We start from the raw sequence: 21,685 nt of genomic DNA on the forward strand, positions 1-21,685 counted from the left end.
AGGAGTAGCATTAATATATAATTACATTAATGACATTTAGCAGACACTTTTATCCAGAGTGACACACAACATACCCAGAGCAGCCTGGGGAGCAGTTGGGGGATAGATGCTTACTCAATGGCACTTCAGCCATTCCTTCTGGTCCAGGGAATCAAACTGGCAACCTTTTGGTCCTCAAGCCACTTCTCTAACCATTAGGCCATGGCTTCCCCCGTGATACTGTTCACTCTTACTTGAGTACATTTACAGTTTAATAAATGTACATATACTCTCTTACATTAGAAAACATACTTGTTGCTTCTTTTTTTAATGTGATAAATTATTTTCATTCACACGTGCACAGCTTTGATGACGTCAACTGCTTTGATACACAGACTTTGAACACAAATGGGGGAAAAAAGACCAGCACTGTGGTAAGTGTTAAGATCTTAACCCTTTGATGCAAAATATATGCACACCCCTTCTAATGCACAACATGGGTCAAAAATGACCTGCATTCATTTTCCAGGTTATTTCATGCTGACTGAGTTTTTCTTTGCTCTAGCTTTTGAAATCAATTTATTTTATGATTGAATATTCCAAGTATTCTTTAAATATCTTGTTTTTAATTACCACAAATCATTAATTTATTTTTTCTTTCCTACTTTATGAACAAAAATACTTTTTATATTACTACACATGGGTCATCCAAGTGTGATTTAAAATTAAATGTCTTAATACTATAATAATAATTTGTTTCAAGTAATTACTTTAGCAGTGAATGGGGCCAGTTATTTATTTATTAACTATGTAGTTAGCTAAGCCAACTACAATAAAATTAGCTAACTAAAGTAGAATGTCAACAGCTCGGTAGCTAATAGTAATTACTTGTAACTTTCTGACAAGTAATCTACTCACTCTCAAGGTAACCTAAACATAATCAATTTTTTTCTAAGGTAATGCTAGAACAATTGAAAAACATTACTTCCATGTATTAGATGGGCAAAGGGCGCTGTGCTGAGCTGTGAAATGTCTGACACAAGCACAATTCACAGTTCCCACCAAACGCTGTAGTAAATGCATGCGGGTCGGTTCTGACCCATGTGTGTAAACTTGATGTAGAATTACAAAAGCTGTGCTTGTTCATAACTTAAGAAAGGAAAAATAAAAATGATGATTTGTGCTAAACAAAACAAGATATTTACTGCATATTTGGAAAAGTAAATGACAAAATGAATTTATTTCAAAAGTATATCATAGAAACACTCAGCCATACATGAAATAACCTGGAAAATGAATGCAGGTCGTTTTTGACTCATGTTGTGCATTAGAAGGGTGGTGACACAAAAAGGGATTTTATTCAAAAAGTAAGAAAGGATACACGTATTTACTCATTCACTCACACAGAGCCTTGGTGCACAGGGTCAGAATCAGGCTGTGTGCTGTGAAGGAGAGATGCTGATGTGGCATCGGGATGCTGATACTCAGCTGCATCTTTTGTGAACATAGAGAGAGACAAAGAAAGAGAGGGAAAAGGGAGTCTCTCTCATGAATTCTTTCAGTCTGGGATTTTTGGATGGATGGCTCGCTCACTTCCCCAGTCGCTGCTCACAGGCTGCGTAACGCTGAAGAGCGCAGAGGAACTTGTCATACGAGATGTCTTTATGGGAAGGTAAAGAGATGAACTCTGTTAGTCTGATGTGCCAGGGCAGGAAGCCGAGCGTGCTCTCTACTGGGCCGAACTTCAGCACCAACTCGAGGTCTGGAAAGTTCTTTGACTCTCGCAGCAGAGTCCAGCACAGTGACATTGTTGTCTTTGGACGTGCTCTCTTTCTGCTGCACGGCCTTACACAGCTGCTGCGCCGCTCGCACGATACCGAGCTTCCCGTCATCTGGAGACAAGACTTTTACCACCGTCTGGCACCATGACACTTGTTCCTGTGTGCCTGTGCCTTTACTCAGGAACTCGGCTGAGGAGTACTTGCAGCTTTCTGAACCCAGGAGCTCCTTCTGCTGCTTCACGATCTCCTCCATTGGTCTGGAGATGTTCCTCCTGAACACACCTTCGTTATCATACATGCTGACATAAGAGATGCCCAGTGCCATACACCACACCACCAGGTTAGTGATATCGGTGAACTGTGCCTCCTCCTCCGCAACCAGCAGCCCGACGTGCAGCGGGAGCTTCTCCAGAGCCTTACAGTCCGACAGCACCCGACACCGGCGGCCCGGTCACTTCCCCACCGCGGCTCTGAGCTTCTTCTGATTAGCAAAGCCGAGCGCTAACGGGAGCAGCACAGCGGCCGCGGCTCGTCTCCATAGCAGCCAGGTGCGCTTCCACGCGCGCGCCTGGAACCAGGACACCGCCATGCGCTGGAGCTGCAGGAAGACGTGCAAAACTCGCCACACCAACTCATACACTAATGCCATCATCAAATAACAATAATAATCATTTAAAAAAACCCTCCTAGAACTGCCACCTTATTGTGGTGGAGGGGTTTGTGTGCTTGAATGATCCTAGGAGCTATGTTGTCGGGGGCATTATGCCCCTGTTAGGGTCTCCCAAGGCAGACAGGTCCTAGGTGACAGGCCAGACCAAGAGCAGTTCACCAAAACCCTTATGGAAAATAATCGATCAAGGACCGTGACATCGCCTGGTATGGCACAGCCGGGGCCCCACCCTGGATCCAGGCCCGGGGTTGGGGCTTGTATACGAGCGCTTGGTGGCCAGGCCTTTGCCCACGGGGCCCGGCCGGGCTCAGCCCGATGCGGTGATAGAGGCTTTTTTGTAGGGGTGAGCAATGCAATAACAGAGTTTGGAAATCCATATACAATTTTGGGTGGGGACTTTAACAATGTGAGGGAGCCCATGATGGATAAAACATATACAGGGGGTATAAAACGACCTTCACAGGCAAGAAGAGAAATTGACGCATTGGTAGAAGAGTTGGACTTGGTGGATGTGTGGAGGTTTTTTCATCCTTCAGATAAACAGTTTACTTTTTACTCACACCCACATAATTCCTATTCCAGAATAGATTATTTTTTGATTTCAAAATCATTGATCTCTGTCACAGAACAAACAACAATAGGTACAATCTTAATATCAGACCATGCTCCAGTGGGGATGGCGCTACGTATAGGCCAATCAAGCAAAAAACAACCCAGCAGGTGGAGATTTAATACAGCCATGCTCAAAGATGAAAACTTAGTGCGATCTATTAAAGGGGAGATAATGTATTACTGGTGGACCAATGAAGGCACAGTGTCAGACCCAGCTGTGGAGTGGGATGCCTTTAAGGCTGTCATTAGAGGCCGTCTTATTCAAATCTGCTCATTTCTAAAAAAGACAGCGGTTGAGCGCTTCCAGGAACTGGAAAAAGATATTAAAGAAATGGAAAATAGGCACACATTACACTCTGACCACTCTTCACTTCAGGAACTGAGTAAATTAAAACTGGAATATAATTCTATATTACAGAAAAAAGTGGAATATTCATTATTCAGAAGTAAACAGAAGTATTATGAACAAGGGGAAAGGACAGGGCGGTTTCTTGCACAGACAGCAAAGCAGCAATATACACAATCACTCATAAAAGGAATACAGAATGACAAGGGGGAACTGAAAACAAATGATATGGACATCAACCAGTTATTTGTCACTTTCTATCAAAGTCTTTATAAATCAGATGACCCTGTTTCTCAAGATATTGGCGCTTTTCTATCTACTGTGCAATATCCAACATTATCACAGGATGAACGAGAACAAATTGGAGCTGACATTACGCTAGAGGAAATTAAAGAGGCTATACAGAAACTACAGAGCGGGAAATCTCCAGGGGAAGATGGCTTCCCATCTGAATTTTATAAGGCCTTTTCAGATCTTTTGGCCCTGAGACTACTTAAAGTTTACAATAATGCCTTATTGAGAGGGTGTCTTCCAGATAGTATGCAGACAGCTATAATAACGCTAATTCATAAAAAGGACAGGGATCCACAACTTTGTGGCAACTATCGTCCAGTGTCTCTAATTAACGTGGATGCTAAGCTACTCGCTAAAATTCTAGCTACTAGATTGGAAGGATTATTGCCAAAACTTATCCACCCTGATCAAGTGGGTTTTATTAAAAATAGGACATCATCTGATAATCTTCGCAGGCTTCTTCATCTTATGTGGCAGGCGGGAAGAGAACCAGATGTAACTGTAGCTCTTTCACTGGATGCCGAGAAAGCATTCGACAGGGTGGAATTTGCATACCTGTTTCAGACGTTGGAGAAATTTGGGCTGGGAACCTCTTTCATTAACTGGGTTAGGTTACTATATCACAATCCAAAGGCATCTGTTGTGACAAATGGCAAACAGTCTACTGCATTTCAGCTTCATAGAGGGACGCGACAGGGATGTCCCTTATCCCCTCTGTTATTTGCCCTGGCCCTGGAACCACTGGCTATTGCCATTAGACAAAATAAGAATATTGTTGGTATTAAAACTGGGAGTGAAGAACAAAAACTGCTTTTGTATGCAGATGATATTCTTCTACTGTGCAGACGCCCATCAACCACAGTATCTCATGTTCTCACCCTGATCAACTCTTTTTCACGTGTGTCTGGATACAAAATCAACTGGTCGAAGTCTGAGGCTATGCCTTTATCTAAGATCTGCCCCCCTAGTATTAGAAAGGATTGGCAATTTACATGGCAGCCGTCAGGCCTGACATACTTGGGCGTAAAAATCACCCCACAACTGAATGACATTATGGATATAAACCTCCTCCCCCGATTCAGAAAATAGAGCTCATACTCCAAAACTGGACTAAGTTAGGCTTATCACTTCTAGGAAAGGTTAATATTTTGAAAATGGTAATAGTTCCCAAAATTAATTACATAAGTAATATGCTACCACTAAACATCCCCCACGTGCCACATTAGCAAAATACAATACAGCAGTCGGTGTTTTTTTGTGGGCAGGTAAAAAGCCATATGTAAATAATAAAAAAAAAAACTTTATGCGGCTCCAGAAGATGGTGGCCTTGGTCTGCCTCATATAGCCTGGTATCACTATGCTTTTTGCCTAAAACAGTTATCCAAGGTATACATCACTGCTGATACAGCTCCAGCTTGGGTGTCTATTGAAAGGGTCCTTACATATCCATATCCAGTACAGGCCTTTATTACACAAACTGGTGGCAAGATTCCTCATGATAATCCAATACTGGCATTTTCACATGAGACATGGCAAACCTCTCATAAAATCCTTGGTTTACATCCAAATTTTACTTGTCAAACCTCATTATGGCATAATAAATGTCTCAAGATAGGCAACCCTTAGCAAAAAGTAGTATACTTAAAGTTCAATTTGTAAAGTATTCTGAAGTGTAAGTATAAGTATATCAAGTGTACTACAGGCCATGTACTTCAAGTGTACTAGAAAGCATACTAATTTAATACTTCTTCGGACTAAATTGGAACATTTTAAGTTTATAAAAGTATACTTTCAAGTCTGTTTTAAGTTTACAAAAGTACACTTTCAATCAATCAATCAAGTTTATTTGTACAGCGCTTTTAACAATAAACATTGTCGCAAAGCAGCTTTACAGAATTTGAACGACTTAAAACATGAGCTAATTTTATCCCTAATCTATCCCCAATGAGCAAGCCTGTGGCGACGGTGGCAAGGAAAAACTCCCTCAGACGACATGAGGAAGAAACCTCGAGAGGAACCAGACTCAAAAGGGAACCCATCCTCATTTGGGCAACAACAGACAGCCTGACTATAATATTAACAGTTTTAACAGGTATAACCCTCAACTGTCCTCATGGGGCCGTCCTTCACAGGAGTGGGGCGATAAAACTCCGACCAGACACAGGGCACCAGGATGGATCAAGCAGGTCCGAGGGGCAGAAGAGGCCAGCATCTCAATCCCAGGATCAACATGTAACTCAGAGGGACAGATGGGGGGGGGGGGGGGGGGGGGGAGAGAAAGAAAACATGTTGTTAGGTATGCCCTAAAAATGACAAGTATTAAATCTGTGTGGTAGGCTCGCAGAGACGAGAGTCTTTACATCAGGCATGACACACAATGGCATGTTAATATGGTAAAAAAATATATCATGACCTGCTCTGGCTGGATGCTTGATTGGGTGATGGGAGCACACTCCTCAGCAATGATGAGATGCAGATGGGACCCTTAGGCCTGGCCAAGACAATTCAGTTACATTTCACCGGGTCTGGGACATGCGACAGAATGTCTGACGGCCGATTCCCTGCAGGCTACGATAGCCAGTCGAGGTCCCCACCGTCTCCACCAAAAGATTTCCTGTTGACTCCATGTAACTCAGAGGGACAGATTTGGAGTGGGGGGGGGAGAGAAAGAAAACACAGGTGGTTAGGTATGCCCAATGTCACCTGAATAAGTAGGAACAGTATACATTTTGCACCGAGTACAAGCAGGGACTCCGGCAACTAACTATGACAGCATAACTAAAAGGAGAGGGCCAGAAGGTAACACAGGCATGAGGGAGCCCCGGGACATAAAGCAGCCAGCCACTGCACCGTCAACAAACTCGAGTGAGCAAGCGAGTGGGGACTGACAGCATCCATACATCCCAGTTACCAAAACACTCTATGTCTGAGGACCCTCCAGATCTACTCCTTTACCTCATAAACACCATTAATAAAAGGCTTGACTAAACAGATATGTTTTCAGCCTAGACTTAAATGCTGAGACTGTGTCTGATTCCCGAACATTACTTGGAAGGCTGTTCCATAACAGTGGGGCTTTGTAAGAAAAGGCTCTGCCCCCTGATGTAGCCTTCACTATACGAGGTACCAGCAGATAGCCTGCACCTTTTGATCTAAGTAGGCGTGGCGGGTCATAGAGGAGCAGAAGTTCACTCAGGTACTGTGGTGCGAGACCATTTAGTGCTTTAAAGGTCAATAGTAGTATTTTATAATCAATACGAAATTTGATTGGGAGCCAATGCAGTGTGGATAAGACAGGCGTGATGTGGTCATATTTTCTAGTTCTAGTAAGGACTCTTGCTGCGGCATTTTGAACTAACTGGAGCCTGTTTATGCACTTATTGGAACATCCAGACAGTAAGGCATTACAATAATCCAACCTGGAGGTAACGGAAGCATGGACTAGTTTTTCTGCATCATGCAATGACATTAAATTTCTTATCTTTGCAATATTTCTGAGATGAAAGAAAGCTATCCGGGTGATATTATCAATGTGAGTTTCGAATGAAAGACTGGGGTCAATAATCACTCCGAGGTCTTTTACTGCTGCACGTGAAGAAACAGAAAGGCCATCCAGAGTTACTGTGTAATCAGAAAACTTACTTCTAGCTGTATGTGGTCCTAGCACAAGTACTTCAGTCTTGTCAGAGTTAAGCAGAAGGAAATTTATAAGCATCCAGTGTCTAATGTCCTTAACACATTCCTCAATTTTATTAAGCTGGTGTCTCTCATCAGGTTTTGCAGAGACATACAACTGTGTGTCATCAGCATAACAGTGGAAACTAATACAATGTTTACGAATAATATCGCCTAGAGGTAACATATATAGAGAAAAAAGCAGTGGACCCAAGACAGAACCTTGTGGAACACCAAACTTTACCTCGGTACGTCTAGAAATATCACCATTTATATCAACATACTGATAACGATCAGTTAGATAAGACCTGAGCCAGGAGAGGGCCATTCCCTTAACTCCCACAACATTTTCTAGTCTATCCAGAAGAATGGAATGATCAATGGTATCAAATGCTGCACTAAGGTCAAGCAACACAAGTAGCGAGACACAGCCCTGATCAGACGCCAACAGTAGGTCGTTTACTACTTTAACCAGTGCTGTCTCTGTGCTATGATGAGGTCTAAATCCTGACTGATACATTTCATGGATGTTATTCCTATGTAAATATGAGCATAACTGCTGTGCCACAGCTTTTTCAAGGATCTTGGAGATAAAGGGGAGGTTTGATATTGGCCGATAATTAGACAGCTGACAGGGATCAAGGTCAGGTTTTTTAATCAGGGGTTTGATAACTGCTAGTTTAAAGGATTTGGGTACATAGCCAATCCTAAGAGAATAATTTATTATTTTTAGAAGCGGTTCAATTACTCCAGGCATTATCTGTTTGAATAGATGTGTCGGTAAGGGATCTAGTACGCAAGTTGAGGCTTTTGATGTAGAGATTAATGAAAGTAATTCAGTTTCTTTTAGGGGAGTAAAACATTCTAACTGATGATCTGATACAGTTATATTGTTAACTACAAGGTCACTTTCATTGTCTAACCTCAAATTAGTAGTTTGAATTTTTTGTCAGATATTCTCAATTTTGTCATTAAAAAAATTCATGAAGTCGTTGCTACTACATACTGCAGGTGTGCATCTGTCTATAGTGGACTTATTCCTGGTTAATTTTGCTACAGTATTAAATAGGAATCTAGGATTATTTTTGTTATCTTCTATTAGGGAGGAGAGATATGTTGATCTCGCAGCACTAAGAGCTTTTCTATACTTCAGGAAGCTCTCCTTCCACGCCAATTTGAACACTACCAATTTTGTTTGACGCCATTTACGTTCCAATTTTCGAGTGGTCTGTTTTAAAGTGCGAGTGTCATCATTATACCAGGGTGCTAATTTTTTGTCTCTGACCATTTTCCTTTTTAGAGGAGCTACATTATCTAAAGTATGGCGGAATGTTGACTCTAAGCATTCAGTTGCCTGATCGAGTTCTGCAGGGGCTGACAGTGACCCAATCAAAGTTGACAGCTCTGGGAGATCATTTATAAAGCTCTGTGCAGTAGTTGACGTGAAAGTACGTTTAATACAGTAGCGTGGTGAGGTGCATATATTATTACTCGGACATATTTTGAATGAGATGAGACAATGATCTGAGATAACTTCAGACTGTGGAAGTATGACTATATTGTCTACGTTTAATCTGAATGTTAGTATTAGATCAAGGGTGTGACCACCATTATGGGTCGGTCCTATGACATTCTGCTTAATCCCGACTGAATCTAAGATGGACACAAACGCTGTTTTTAAAGGGTCTTCTGGGTTATCAAAGTGAATATTAAAATCTCCGACAACTAAAGCTTTGTCTAAGGAAATAACCAAATCTGAGATAAAATCTGCAAATTCAGAAAGAAACTCAGAATATGGCCCCGGGGGCCTGTAAATAATAAGCAATGGAATTAACTGGGTAGACTTATTTTTCGAGGCTACATACATTATATGAGTATGAAGAACTTCAAATGTATTAAATTTATAACCAGGTTTGTGTGTTACACCTAGATAATCGTTATAAATAACCGCGACGCCTCCTCCTCTGCCAGTTAGACGAGGCTGGTGTATATAACTGTATCCAGGAGGACTCGCTTCATTTAATGCTATATATTCATTTGGCTTAATCCATGTTTCTGTTAAACACAGTACATTAAACTCCTGATCAGTAATGAGTTCATTAACCATTAGCGCTTTAGATGTAAGAGATCTAATATTTAATAGCCCCACCTTTAGATCAAAGGTGCTGGCAGCAGCTGTACAGTCAGTATGATCTAATTTTATATTGATTAGGTTACTGGAACAAACTCTCTGAAAATTTCTACCTTTTTGTTGAGCTTGGGGAACAGACACAGTCTCGATGTAGTGGGCCCTGAGTGACGACTCTGTGCAGCTAGCAGACAGTCGGTTTAGCCTGTTCGTCTGCTCCCTGGCCTTGGCTCTGGATTGTCAGAAATTAACTAGGCCTGTTCTGAGACTATGACCTATGCTGCAGGAAATGAGAGCAGCACCTTCCCGAGTGGGATGGATACCGTCCCGCCCTAACAGGCCAGCAGTGCCCTCAAAATTAGCCCAATTATCTATAAAGCCCATACTGTTTTCAGAGCACCACCTGGACAGCCAGCAGTTCAGCGACCATAACCTGCTGTAAGCTACATCGCCACGCCGCATTGGGATGGGGCCAGAGCATACTACAGCATCGGACATCGCCTTCGCTAATTTAAACACCTCTACAAAGTTACTCTTAGTAACCTCAGACTGACGAAGGCGTATATCATTAGCTCCTGCATGGATAACTATCTTTGAGAACCTGTGCTTGCCTAGGACCCTAAGATTACCTGCTATGTCCGGCGCCCTGGCTCCCGGAATACACCTGACTAAAGCTGCTGGTGCCCCTAAAGGCTGAGCTAATTTCACGTGCCGTATGATAGAGTCCCCTATAACCAGAGCTCTTTCAGGTTTCTCAGTGGGTGCATCACTAAGGAGAGCAAACCTGTTCGGCACGTGACGCGGAGAGGAGTGGTGCTCCCGTGGGCGAGCCTCAGCGGTAGCTTTGGCTCTACGCTTATGCCGCCGAGCCGTCACCCATTCGCCCTGCTGTAAGGGCTCTAATGCCGGAGTTGGGGGATTGCTAACTCCACCTAGGGCGTCCAGACTTTCCCTAACAGAAACTACACTGTTCTCACGCTCACTAACCTGCTCTAAAGCCTGGACACGCGCTTCTAGCACTGAAATCTTCTCTGTCAGAGAGCTAACTAATCTGCACTTATCACAAGTAAAGCTAATAGAGCTATCGCTAGTGACGGAGGAAGAATAACTAAACATCCTGCACTCAGCACACTGAACAGGCTGAAGGTGTGCCATGATGAAAAGATTCACGTACCTTAAATGAAGATCTGTTGATATTAAAGCAGATCAGATGGCCTCCGCTTGTGGACTTTACACAGGAGGAGAGAAAAAGAAAGCTTCCGGTCTCTGCGTTCTTCCGAAAAAAGAAAGAGAAAAAACCGGAAAAAAAACCGGAAAAAGGAAAGCGAAAGTGAAAAGTACAAAAATGAAAGCGACAGTATAATAAAAATGAAGACGATACTGGAAATTTATTTATAGAAAAAAAGTTAAAAAAGGATTAGTAATTAACGCCGGCACTCGCGGGAAAAAGGACTCGGCGCGAACAACTCAGGAAACAGGAAGTGCCTTTCAAGTATACTCATTTATATACTATCAATGCACTTGGTATATCCCTATTGTGTACTTGAAGTATATCATAAGTACACTTATTTATGTACTGCCATTGTACTAGTTATATACTGTAAGTATACAAGAGGGATATACCAAGTACATATACAGTATAGATATAGTATAGATGAGAGTACTTAAAGAGTACCTTTTGCTAACTTAAAAGTAACTTTGAAGTATACTTTTATAAACTTAAAATGTTCCAATTTAGTCCGAAGAAGTATTAAATTAGTATGCTTTCTAGTACACTTGAAGTACATGGCCTGTAGTACACTTGATATACTTATACTTACACTTCAGAATACTTTACAAAATGAACTTTAAGTATACTACTTTTTGCTAAGGGAAACCAGTATAAAAATGTCATATAGGCTTGCCATTGAAAAGTTGTGTGGGAAACTAAGTAACTGCTTTTGGTCTTACAACCGTTTTTTGGTTGATGGAGTTACGTACCACAGTAAAACCTATGACAGACTAAAGAAGAGATTCAACAGTGCCGCATACTTGAAAGATGGTACATTTTGTTGTATTATAGAATTGGTTGTTTTTAAACAAATATGTTCACATGAAATCTCTGCTTTTTGTCCATGTCGCAAACTATGTTGTGTTTTAGTTGACGTACTTAGTAAATCAGGCAGGCCTGTATGTAAAGGTTCTCAAATAAATGTACAAAGTCATTTTGTATATGATGTTCAAAAAACTGAAACTGTTCATGCTGTCTCGCCTGACATGATCAAAACAAAATGTGTCCTTGTTGAAACAGCTGACACACTGTACATAACACCATTGCCAAACCCTTCTGAAAGGGACAAGTTAAATAAATAAAGTCAGGCCAAACTTTTTTCTGTTTTCCTGTTTTTGTGTATGATGAAGTGTAAGGTACATGAAGATAATGCAATTCAGTACACATAATGACTAAGTGTTAATCTCCAGAATTATAATAAGACATTAAACAAGACATGCATGTTGACGGTTGGGTTGGCTGGTAATGTTCATCATGTGCTGTTGAGTAAGGCTGCTGCAGAGGGGATGAAGGACTTTTTGTTTATAGTGGTACATTGTAGCGCCAGCCTGATGGGAGCAGTTGGAAGGAGTGATGGAGGGGGTGAGAGGGGCCCTCTGATCAGGTTGGATTCCCTAATCACTTACCAGCTGTATAGCTCAGCTAATGTAATATAAATTATAAATATAATATATATATAAAATATAATGTAATATAAATTATAAATATAATATATACATATAGTATAAATATATAAATTAAACGTTGAGTCAATTAATGAGTTGACCTTATTGTGCTCTTGAAGCAAGATATATGCTAAGCATTCCTATTTTGTGGCAAAAAGATTTACAAAGTATACTTAGGTCCAAGTATAAGTTTTAGTATTAAAGTAATGTATAAGTGTAAGTCTTAGTATTGATATAGGTCTACTTATACTTTTTTTATACTTGGTTCAGTATAAACCAAGTATACTTCCCTGTACTATGTTGTAAGTGTATCAAGAATTAGTTTATAAGAAGTAACCTTCAAGTACACTTCCTCGATTTTAGTATAAAATAAGTATACTTGTAGCACACTTGATTAAACTTCTTTTTGCTAAGGGATGTCATGCATTTATTCTTAATTATGCTATTCTTCAGTCTCCCCTCAGTTTAATGATTCACGGTAAGGGAGCACTCCTACACTGGGGATCCCAGACCCCCATTTGTCTTTTCATCCAGACAGTTGATGAGAATTCAGAGGTTGTATGATGTCAGGATTACTACAACAGTATGGAGGTAAGTTATGACTAGTTGCATATTATTGTCATGTGGCAGCGAGATTACCGTGATATCTCAGAGCTGTTGTCATAGCTGAGAAGGCCATAGTAGCCTCACGAGACATAATGGGCTATTCAGAGTTAAAATTATTTATTCCACATGCTGGTTCTGCTTTTCTTCTAGAACAAAAACATCTCATTTTCAGCAGCTCGCTGGCTCAGGTACAATGCTGTGTTGCTTGAAATGACCAATATCACAGTGAAACTCTGTTTTATCTTAAACTCTGTGACACTGTTACCCACTGAGGATGACGGTGAACCTCACTATTGCATATCTACAGTATTTCCAGGTTTCTTTGTCTCACTCTGATCTCACTGAGGTTCCTTTGCAAAACCCAGATTTTGTGCTTTTTGTGGATGACTCTGCTTCAAATAAACCTGGACTCAGGTAAACCTTTGTTTCAGTGTTGCCTCCAAGTCACCTTTCAGTGCTTCCAAGTCACTTAGTTCGACTGCTGAACTAGTGCACTCACAGAGGCCTGCAAATTCACAGAAGGTAAGACAATGAATATATACACAGAGAGTGGGTATGCTTTTGGAGTAGCAAATGATTTGGGTACATTGTGGAATAACCATGGATTTCTGACATCAACAGGCAAACCCATAGTGCATCACACACTCATTAGAACTGTTAGATGCCATTTTACTCTTTAAGTAGGTTGCCGTTTGTAAATGTGATGCCCTACTAACTAACTAACTAACTAACTAACTAACTAACTAACTAACTAACTAACTAACTAACTAACTAACTAACTAACTAACTAACTAACTAACTAACTTTACTGATCTTGTCCCTGCAGGAAATGCAGCTGCTTCCAGGTTTTCCCCATTTTGCACTTGCGTTAGCCCTAACTGTGTCTCAGAATCTTATTTTCAGGTTTGCTACACTGGAGCAGATTTGATCACCAGCACCATTACAGGAGATAACATGCTGGGAAAAGACTAGTTGTGTAAAAAGTTATGGGGTGTGGTATGGTCCTGATACTAGGCCAGGCCATGAGGGAATGTCCTGCCTCTCTAGTTATTATTTCCCCATGGTTGCAAAGTTAATACATGGGTGAGACCATGTATCAAAAGGGAGATGATGAGTTATATGGCTAAGTATTGGTTTACAAAGGGGTTTTCAAATTTTTCCCAAAGATTTTGTGAAAAGTGTCCCATCTGTGCTGTACACAATATGGGGAAAGGTCAGACTATGCCTATAGCTGTGCACCCAATATCAGACATACCGTTTGACCATTTGAAGATAGATTTCATTGAGGTCTCACCTGCTGAGGGGAAAAAAGTACTGTCTAGTGATTGTGGATATGTTTTCTAAATGGGTAGAGGCTTTTCCAACCTCCAAACAAGATGCAGGTGCAGTAGCAAAGACCCTGCTGATTGAAATTATTCCATGTTGGGGCATGCCAAAGAAAATTAGTAGTGATAATGGTACTTAATTTGTTAAGCAGGCATTGAAACAAGTAAGTGAGGTGATGGGCTTTGACCTAAGACACCACTGTGCCTATCACCTGGCAAGTGCCAGTGCAGAAGATAGAGAATGGCACACTGAAGAATAAACAGGCCAGATAATGTGAAAATACGGGCTTGAATTGGGTAAAGGCCCTCCCTACTGTGTTGTTTCATATGAGAACGTGTGTGAGAGCAAAAAACAATCTGAGGCCCTTTGAAATTCTGTTTGGCAGACCACCCAATACTGGCATGAGCTCAGGGCCTAAACCACAAACCCTAACTGTGTTGTGTGAAGATGAAATGTTGTTATTGTATGGCTCTCTCTTTTTCCCTTTTTTCTTTTTTTGCTCTCGCTATCACTCACAAGTAGGTGAAGGACGCACATCCAGACCAAGGTGATTGGATTGCTGTGAAGGACCAGAGAAGGATTGCAGTGGTTGAGACCATATCAGGTGCTGCTGATGATGCAGACAGCTGTTAAAGTGGGGGAGAGAGCCACTTGGGTACATGCCTCACACTGCAAGTGCATCCCATTGCCAGGGGAAAAAGAGGAGGACAAAAGGTAACCATTAGAGATGAAGGAGGAGAAAACAGTGAGTAGGTGAGGCTAGTGGGGTGTCATGGAGTTCGGTGAGGTGGGAAGAGTGTGAAAGGGTGTGCCTGCACTTGGAGCACCAAAATACGCCAAGAACAGTGAAGTGTCACCCCCTAACGGCACCTATCAGTGTTTCTTTGTCTGATGCTGTGATATCAATCACCCATCACCTGGTTTTGTAAGTTGCTGTAGTAGGTGTTTTCCTGAGGGTGAAGCACAACCATTAGTAGGTAATACAGCTGACACAACACAGGTAAAGACCTAAAAAGTCAAGAATGAATTCAGTGGCGATTATAAGTCTATTTCTAAGTTTAACCCTATTCCTTATGATGATAAACAGGGTGATGACAGTAACTGACTTATTGACTAAGTGTCACGGAAATATAGCGTGTGCTTTGGGTGTAGTTGCAAAGAATTTATCAATTAGTGACTCATGCATTCAAACTGGGCCAATGCACCACTAGATAATGAGATGGCTGGGGAACTTAACAAGGGTAAGACTAAGTGCTGGGTGGGTGCCTACCCCTGCCCAGCTGCCTCCTTCTTCACCTCCTGTCACTGCCGCTCTCCACGAACTGAGAATCCCTTCGCCTCAGCCCTACAGTGGAGAACCAGGTACCTGCAGATCTTTTCTGTCTCAATGTTCACTGATCTTGGAGGTACAACCTCTGGCCTTCCCCACAGAACACTCCTGGGTAGCCTATACCATCACGCTCCTCACCGGCAAGGCCAGGGAATGGGGAACAGCGGTCTGGGACGCCGATGCATCCTTTTGTTCCAGCTTCAAAGAATTCTCAGAGGAAATGAGGTGAACATTCGACTGTTCTCTGTCTGGCCAGGAGGTGGCTAGGGAGCTCATGGAGCTGTGGCAGGGGTCCCGATCTACCTCGGATTATGCCATCGAGTTCTGGATGTTGGCAGCCTCATGCGGTTGGAAGGAGAGTGCCCAGGTCGACGCGTTCCTACATGGCCTGTCTGACACCATTAAGGATGAACTACTCTCTCAGGAACTGCCATTGGACCTCTACAGCCTCATGGACCTTGCCAATCGCATCAACGCTCGGATTCAACAATGGAGGAGAGAGAAGAACCGCCCCAGCTTCATCTCCTCTCCACCTTCTGCCTCGTCCGTCGAACCCATGCAGGTAGATCGGGTACAGGTGTCAGCGGAGGAACGACTGCACTGACAGAGCATGGGGGCCTGCTTCTACTGTGGTCAGCAAGGACACATCTGCCGAGCCTGCCCGCTAAAAGGACAAGCCCACCAGTGAATTGAGGGGCCCTGGTGGGCAATGCTCAGAGCCAGTCCCCTGCTGACCGACTGCTGGTCCCTGTTATCACCCACAACAACCGGCATCACCATCTTCAGGCACTCGTCAACTCGGGGGCGGACAGGAACCTGATCTGCTCCACCACCGCCAAGGATCTCGGAATCCCATTACTCGCCCTCGAGGTCCCTCTCACCATCCTGACACTCAGTGGCACTGGCTTGACCACCATCACTCACCTTACTGCCCCGCTCACCTTAAGGATTTCAGGCAATCACTCCGAAACTATTCAATTTCACATCATGAACGACCCTCACATTCCCGTCATTCTAGGACTACCTTGGCTGATGCAGCACAACCCTCACTTAAAGTGGACTAATAACACCATCCTAGGCTGGAGTCCTTCCTGCCTGGCCTCCTGCCTGAACTCCGCTCTGCCTTCCACCAAACCACCACAGCCCTCAGCCAGCGAGTTTCCCGACCTCTCTCATGTGCCTCTGGAATATCTGGACCTTAAGCTAGTTTTCAGTAAGACCGAAGCAGTGTCCCTCCCTCCTCACAGACCCTACAACTGAGGTATCAGTCTCCTGCCCGGGACAGCACCACCCAAGGGACGCTTCTACTCTCTCCCGCCGAAAGACAAGCCATGGAAAAATACATCACCGAGTCGCTGGGAGCTGGGATCATCCACCCTTCCTCCTCCCCAGCAGGGGCGGGGTTCTTCTTCATTGAAAAGAAGGACAAGTCACTTTGCCCCTGCATTGACTATTGGGGTCTCAATGCTATCACAATCAAGAATCGTTATCCACTACCGCTCATGACCACGGCCTTCAAACTACTCCAGGGAGACAAAGTGTTTACTAAACTGGACTTACGCAATGAAGAAACCTTTATTCGTCACATGCACACTTCAAGCACAGTGAAATTCATCCTCTGCATTTAACCCATCTGAAGCAGTGAACACACGCGCACACACACCCAGAGCAGTGGGCAGCCCAGAGCGCCCGGGGAGCAGTCAGGGGTTCGGTACCTTGCTCAAGGGCACCTCAGCCCAAGGCCGACCCACGTCAACCTAACTGCATGTCATGCCTACCATCTCGTTAGGATCAGGGAAGGGGACAAGTGGAAGATGGCCTTTAACACCACCACAGGCCACTACGAGTACTTCGTGGTCCCTTTCGGCCTGACCAACACACCTGCAGTCTTCCAGGCACTAGTTAATGATGTCTTGAGGGACTTCCTTAACACCTTTTGTCTTCGTGTACCTGGATGACATCCTGATTTTCTCTCGCTCCCTGGAGGAACACTGGGGTCACATCCGGCAGGTCCTCCAATGCCTGCTAGAAAACAAGCTGTTTGTCAAGGTGGAGAAAAGCAAGTTCCATCAAAGCTCTGTCTGGTTCCTGGGGTTCATCATCTCTCCAGTGAAGATTCAGATGGACCCCCTCAAGCTGGAGTTAGTCGCTGACTGGCCCACCCCATCTTCGAGACGAGAGCTCCAGTGCTTCTTGGGGTTCGCCAACTTCTACAGGTGCTTCATCTGCGACTTCAGCATGGTGGCTGGACCTCTCTCAGCCCTGACCTTGACCAAGACCCAGTTCAAGTGGGGGGAGGAAGCGGAGAAAGCCTTTTCCATGCTCAAGTGCAGGTTTACCACAGCACCCATTCTCACGATACCTGATCCAACCAAGCAGTTTATTGTTGAGGTCAACTCTTCTGAGTCAGGGGTTGGAGCCATTCTCTCCCAGAGAGCCAGTGACAACAAGGTCCACCGGTGCTCCTTCTTCTCCCGCTGGCTGTCCCCAGCTGAATGTAACTACGACATCAGTGACACAGAGCTACTGGCTGTGAAACTAGCCTTGGAGGAGTGGAGGCACTGGCTCGAGGGGTCTGATCCTCTCTTCCTAGTCTGGACCGACCATAAAAACCTGGAGTACCTCAAGTCTGCCAAATGCCTCAATTCTCGACAAGCCTGATGGTCTCTCTTCTTCTCCCGGTTAAAATTCATGCTCTCCTACCACCCAGGCTCCAAGAATGGTGAACCCGGCGCCCTGTCCAGGATGTTCTCTTCCTGCCAGGAGGAGTCCAAAACACCTGTAACCATCCTCCCTCCACGCTGCCTGGTGGGGGCTGCCATACTTGAGGTTGAGACACTAGTGCAAAAGGCCCTGGAGCAGGACCCCGGAGAAGGTAACTCCAACAACATTCCACATAATCATCTGTTTGTTCCCTGTCCTGTGCAAACCCAGGTGCTGCAGTGGGGTCATGGCTCCAAGCTGGCCTGTCATCCAGGAGCCACCCGAACCCTGGCACTCATCCAGCAGCGCTTCTGGTGGCCATCCATCAAGGGAGACATTCAGGAGTTTGTGGCAGCCTGCGACACATGCTCCCAGAACAAGACAGCCAATCAACCCCCTGCTGGCTTGCTAAGACGCCTCCCGACTCCGCATCGACCTTGGTCTCACATCGCCCTGGACTTCATCACAGGACTCCCCAACTCAGGTGGCAACACATGCATCCTCACTGTTATTGACCATTTCTCTAAGACCATTCATTTCATCCCTCTGCCCAAGCTCCCCTCAGCCAAAGAAACCACTGAACTACTCATCCAGCACAGTTTCCATCTACATGGACTGCCCACTGACATCGTTTCTGACCGAGGTCCTCAGTTCACTGCACAATTCTGGAGGGCCTTCTGCAAGCTCATCAGGGCCACCTGTAGTCTCTCCTCAGGCTTCCACCCACAAACCAATGGCCAGGCAGAACAGGCGAACCAAGCTTTGGAGGTAGCACTCAGGTGCATGGCATCCAGGGATGCCAGGTCATGGAGTAAGTACCTACCTTGGATTAAATATGCTCATAACACTCTCCCTTCCTTTGCCACAGGTCTCTCTCCATTCCAGTGCTCCCTAGGTTACCAACCACCACTGTTCCCCAGCCAAGAGGAGGAGGTCGCCATACCCTCAGCCCAGCTCTTTATACGTCACTGCAGGAGGACGTGGGCATTGGCCTGGAGAAGACTCCTTCGCTCCGCCCTCGCATCCACGGGGCAGGCTGACAAACGCCGCTCCAAGGCACCCACCTACCAGGCAGGACAAGAAGTCATGCTCTCCATGTGCCACCTGCCACTTAGAAACATCTCCCGCAAGCTAGCACACAGGTTCCTTGGACCCTTTCCCATCAAGAAGGTAATCAACCCATGTTTTGTTAGACTGGCATTACCACTCACCATGCAATGTGTTCACCCCACCTTTCATGTATCACAGCTCAAACCTCTGGTCTCCAGTCCTTTGAGCCATCTTCCAAGTGTGACTTTCAACTGTCCATATGGGGCCATCCTCCACAGGAGCAATGTGATGAGAGTCCAGCTAGATGTAGGGCATCGGGATGGCTCAGCCAGGTCCAAAGAGCAGAAGAGGTCAGCATTAGTGGTGCCTCAGGATTGACATGTAACAGAGAGAGACAGACGGGGGGAGAGAGAGAGAATTGTCAGGGATGCCCATTGTCACCTAATGGTTAAGAACAGTATACTTTTTGTGCTAAGTGTAAGCAGGGACTCCAGCAAGACTAACTATGACAGCATAACTAAAAGGGAAAGCCAGAAGATTGCACAGACATGAGGGAGCCCTGGGACATAAAGCAGCCAGCCACTCCACTGTCAACAAACCTGAGTGAACATGTGGGGGTGGGGGCAGCATCCATACAGTCCAGTTTACCAAAACACTCTATGCCTGCAGACCCTCAAAAATCTACTCATTTACAAAAAAAAAAACTATTAACAAAAGGCTTGACTAAAGAGATAGTGTTTCAGCACAGAGTTAAACACTGAAGAATGTGTCTGATTCCCGAACACTACTTGGAAGACTGTTCCATAACTATGGGGCTTTGTAAGAAAAGGTTCTGCCCCCTGATGTAGCCTTCACTGTATGAGGTATCAACAGATAACCTGCACCTTTTGATCTAAGTAGGCATGGTGGATCATAAAGGACCAGGAGTTTGTTCAGGCACTGTGGCACAAGACCATTCAGTGCTTTATATGTCAACAGTAGTATATTATAATCAATATGAAATTTGATTGGGAGTCACTGCAATAAGATAGGGATGATGTGGTCTTCTATTTCTCATAAGGACTCTTGCTGCTCCATTTTGAACTAACTGGAGCTTGTTTATGCACTTATTGAAACATCCAGACAGGAAGGCATTACAATAATCCAACCTAGAGGTAACAAAAGCATGAACTAGTTTTTCTGCATCATGTAGTGACATATTTCTTATCTTAGCAGTATTTCTGAGATGAAAGAAAACTATCCTCATAATGTTATCAATATGAGTTTCAAATTAAACACTGAAGTCAATGATCACCACGAGGTCTTTTACTGCTCATTGTGAAAAAAAAAAACAGAAAGGCGATCCAGAGTTACTATGTAATCAAAAAACTTACTTCTAGCTGTATGTCATCCTAGTACAAGTACTTCTGTTTTGTCAGAGTTAAGTAGAAGGAAATTGATGAGCATTCAGTGTCTAATGTCCTTAACCCTTTGATGCAAATCATATGCACACCCCTTCTAATGCACAACATGGGTCAAAAATGACCTGCATTCATTTTCCAGGTTATTTTATGCTGACTGAGTTTTTCTTTGCTCTATCTTTTGAAATCAATTTATTTTATGATTGAATATTCCAAGTATTCTTTAAATATCTTGTTTTTAATTACCACAAATCATTAATTTAATTTTTTCTTTCCTACTTTATGAACAAAAATACTTTTTATATTACTATACATGGGTCATCCAAGTGTGATTTAAAATTAAATGACTTAATACTATAATAATAATTTGTTTCAAGTAATTACTTTAGCAGTGAATGGGGCCAGTTATTTATTTATTAACTATGTAGTTAGTTAAGCCAACTACAATAAAATTAGCTAACTAAAGTATGTCAACAGCTCGGTAGCTAATAGTAATTACTTGTAACTTTCTGACAAGTAATCTACTCACTCTCAAGGTAACCTAAACATAATCAATTTTTTTCGGCTGTGAAGGGTGTCGACAGGTGGCTATCAACTCCCTGGGCTTGCCATAACTTGGTTGTTTCTTGTTTGATGGTGCGGGTGTGGTCTTTGTTTGCATTCTTGAAGTGACCATTTGCAAGGAGCTGCTCAGCAATTGAGTTAGCTGTTACCGGGCATTTAGATGGTTTTGGGCTTCTGCCAGTAAGGCGGTTAAAGGTCTTCCAGGCCTGCCTGCTGGAGTGGGTGAAGTCAATTTTTTGACTGTCTCCTCCCATCTTTCTTTGTGCTTTCTCTCCAGATAGTCCATGAGGAGTGATGCTTTGGTGGCTGCCTCTTCACCTGATTCAACATGCAGGGATATAAACCCTTTTCATGTGATGTCACGACAAACGCGGCCGCCATTTTGGACATGTACTACCAGTAGTTTACCACAGCCAACATTGAGGAATGGCAGCAAAGAAAGTGTTTATTTTCAGCAAGACTTCCATCATGCCACTATATTGTTGTGCACCTGGATGTAGTAACCA

General features: G+C 43.6%; 1 pseudogene; it reads right to left on the reverse strand.

Annotated features, from left to right (window-relative positions):
* Positions 1 to 1,568: 1,568 nt before the first annotated feature.
* LOC132890288 (dehydrodolichyl diphosphate synthase complex subunit nus1-like) lies at positions 1,569 to 2,409 on the reverse strand (annotated as a pseudogene).
* Positions 2,410 to 21,685: the final 19,276 nt, after the last annotated feature.

This window comes from Neoarius graeffei, chromosome 8 (genome assembly GCF_027579695.1).
Source record: "Neoarius graeffei isolate fNeoGra1 chromosome 8, fNeoGra1.pri, whole genome shotgun sequence".
NCBI lineage: Eukaryota > Metazoa > Chordata > Actinopteri > Siluriformes > Ariidae > Neoarius > Neoarius graeffei.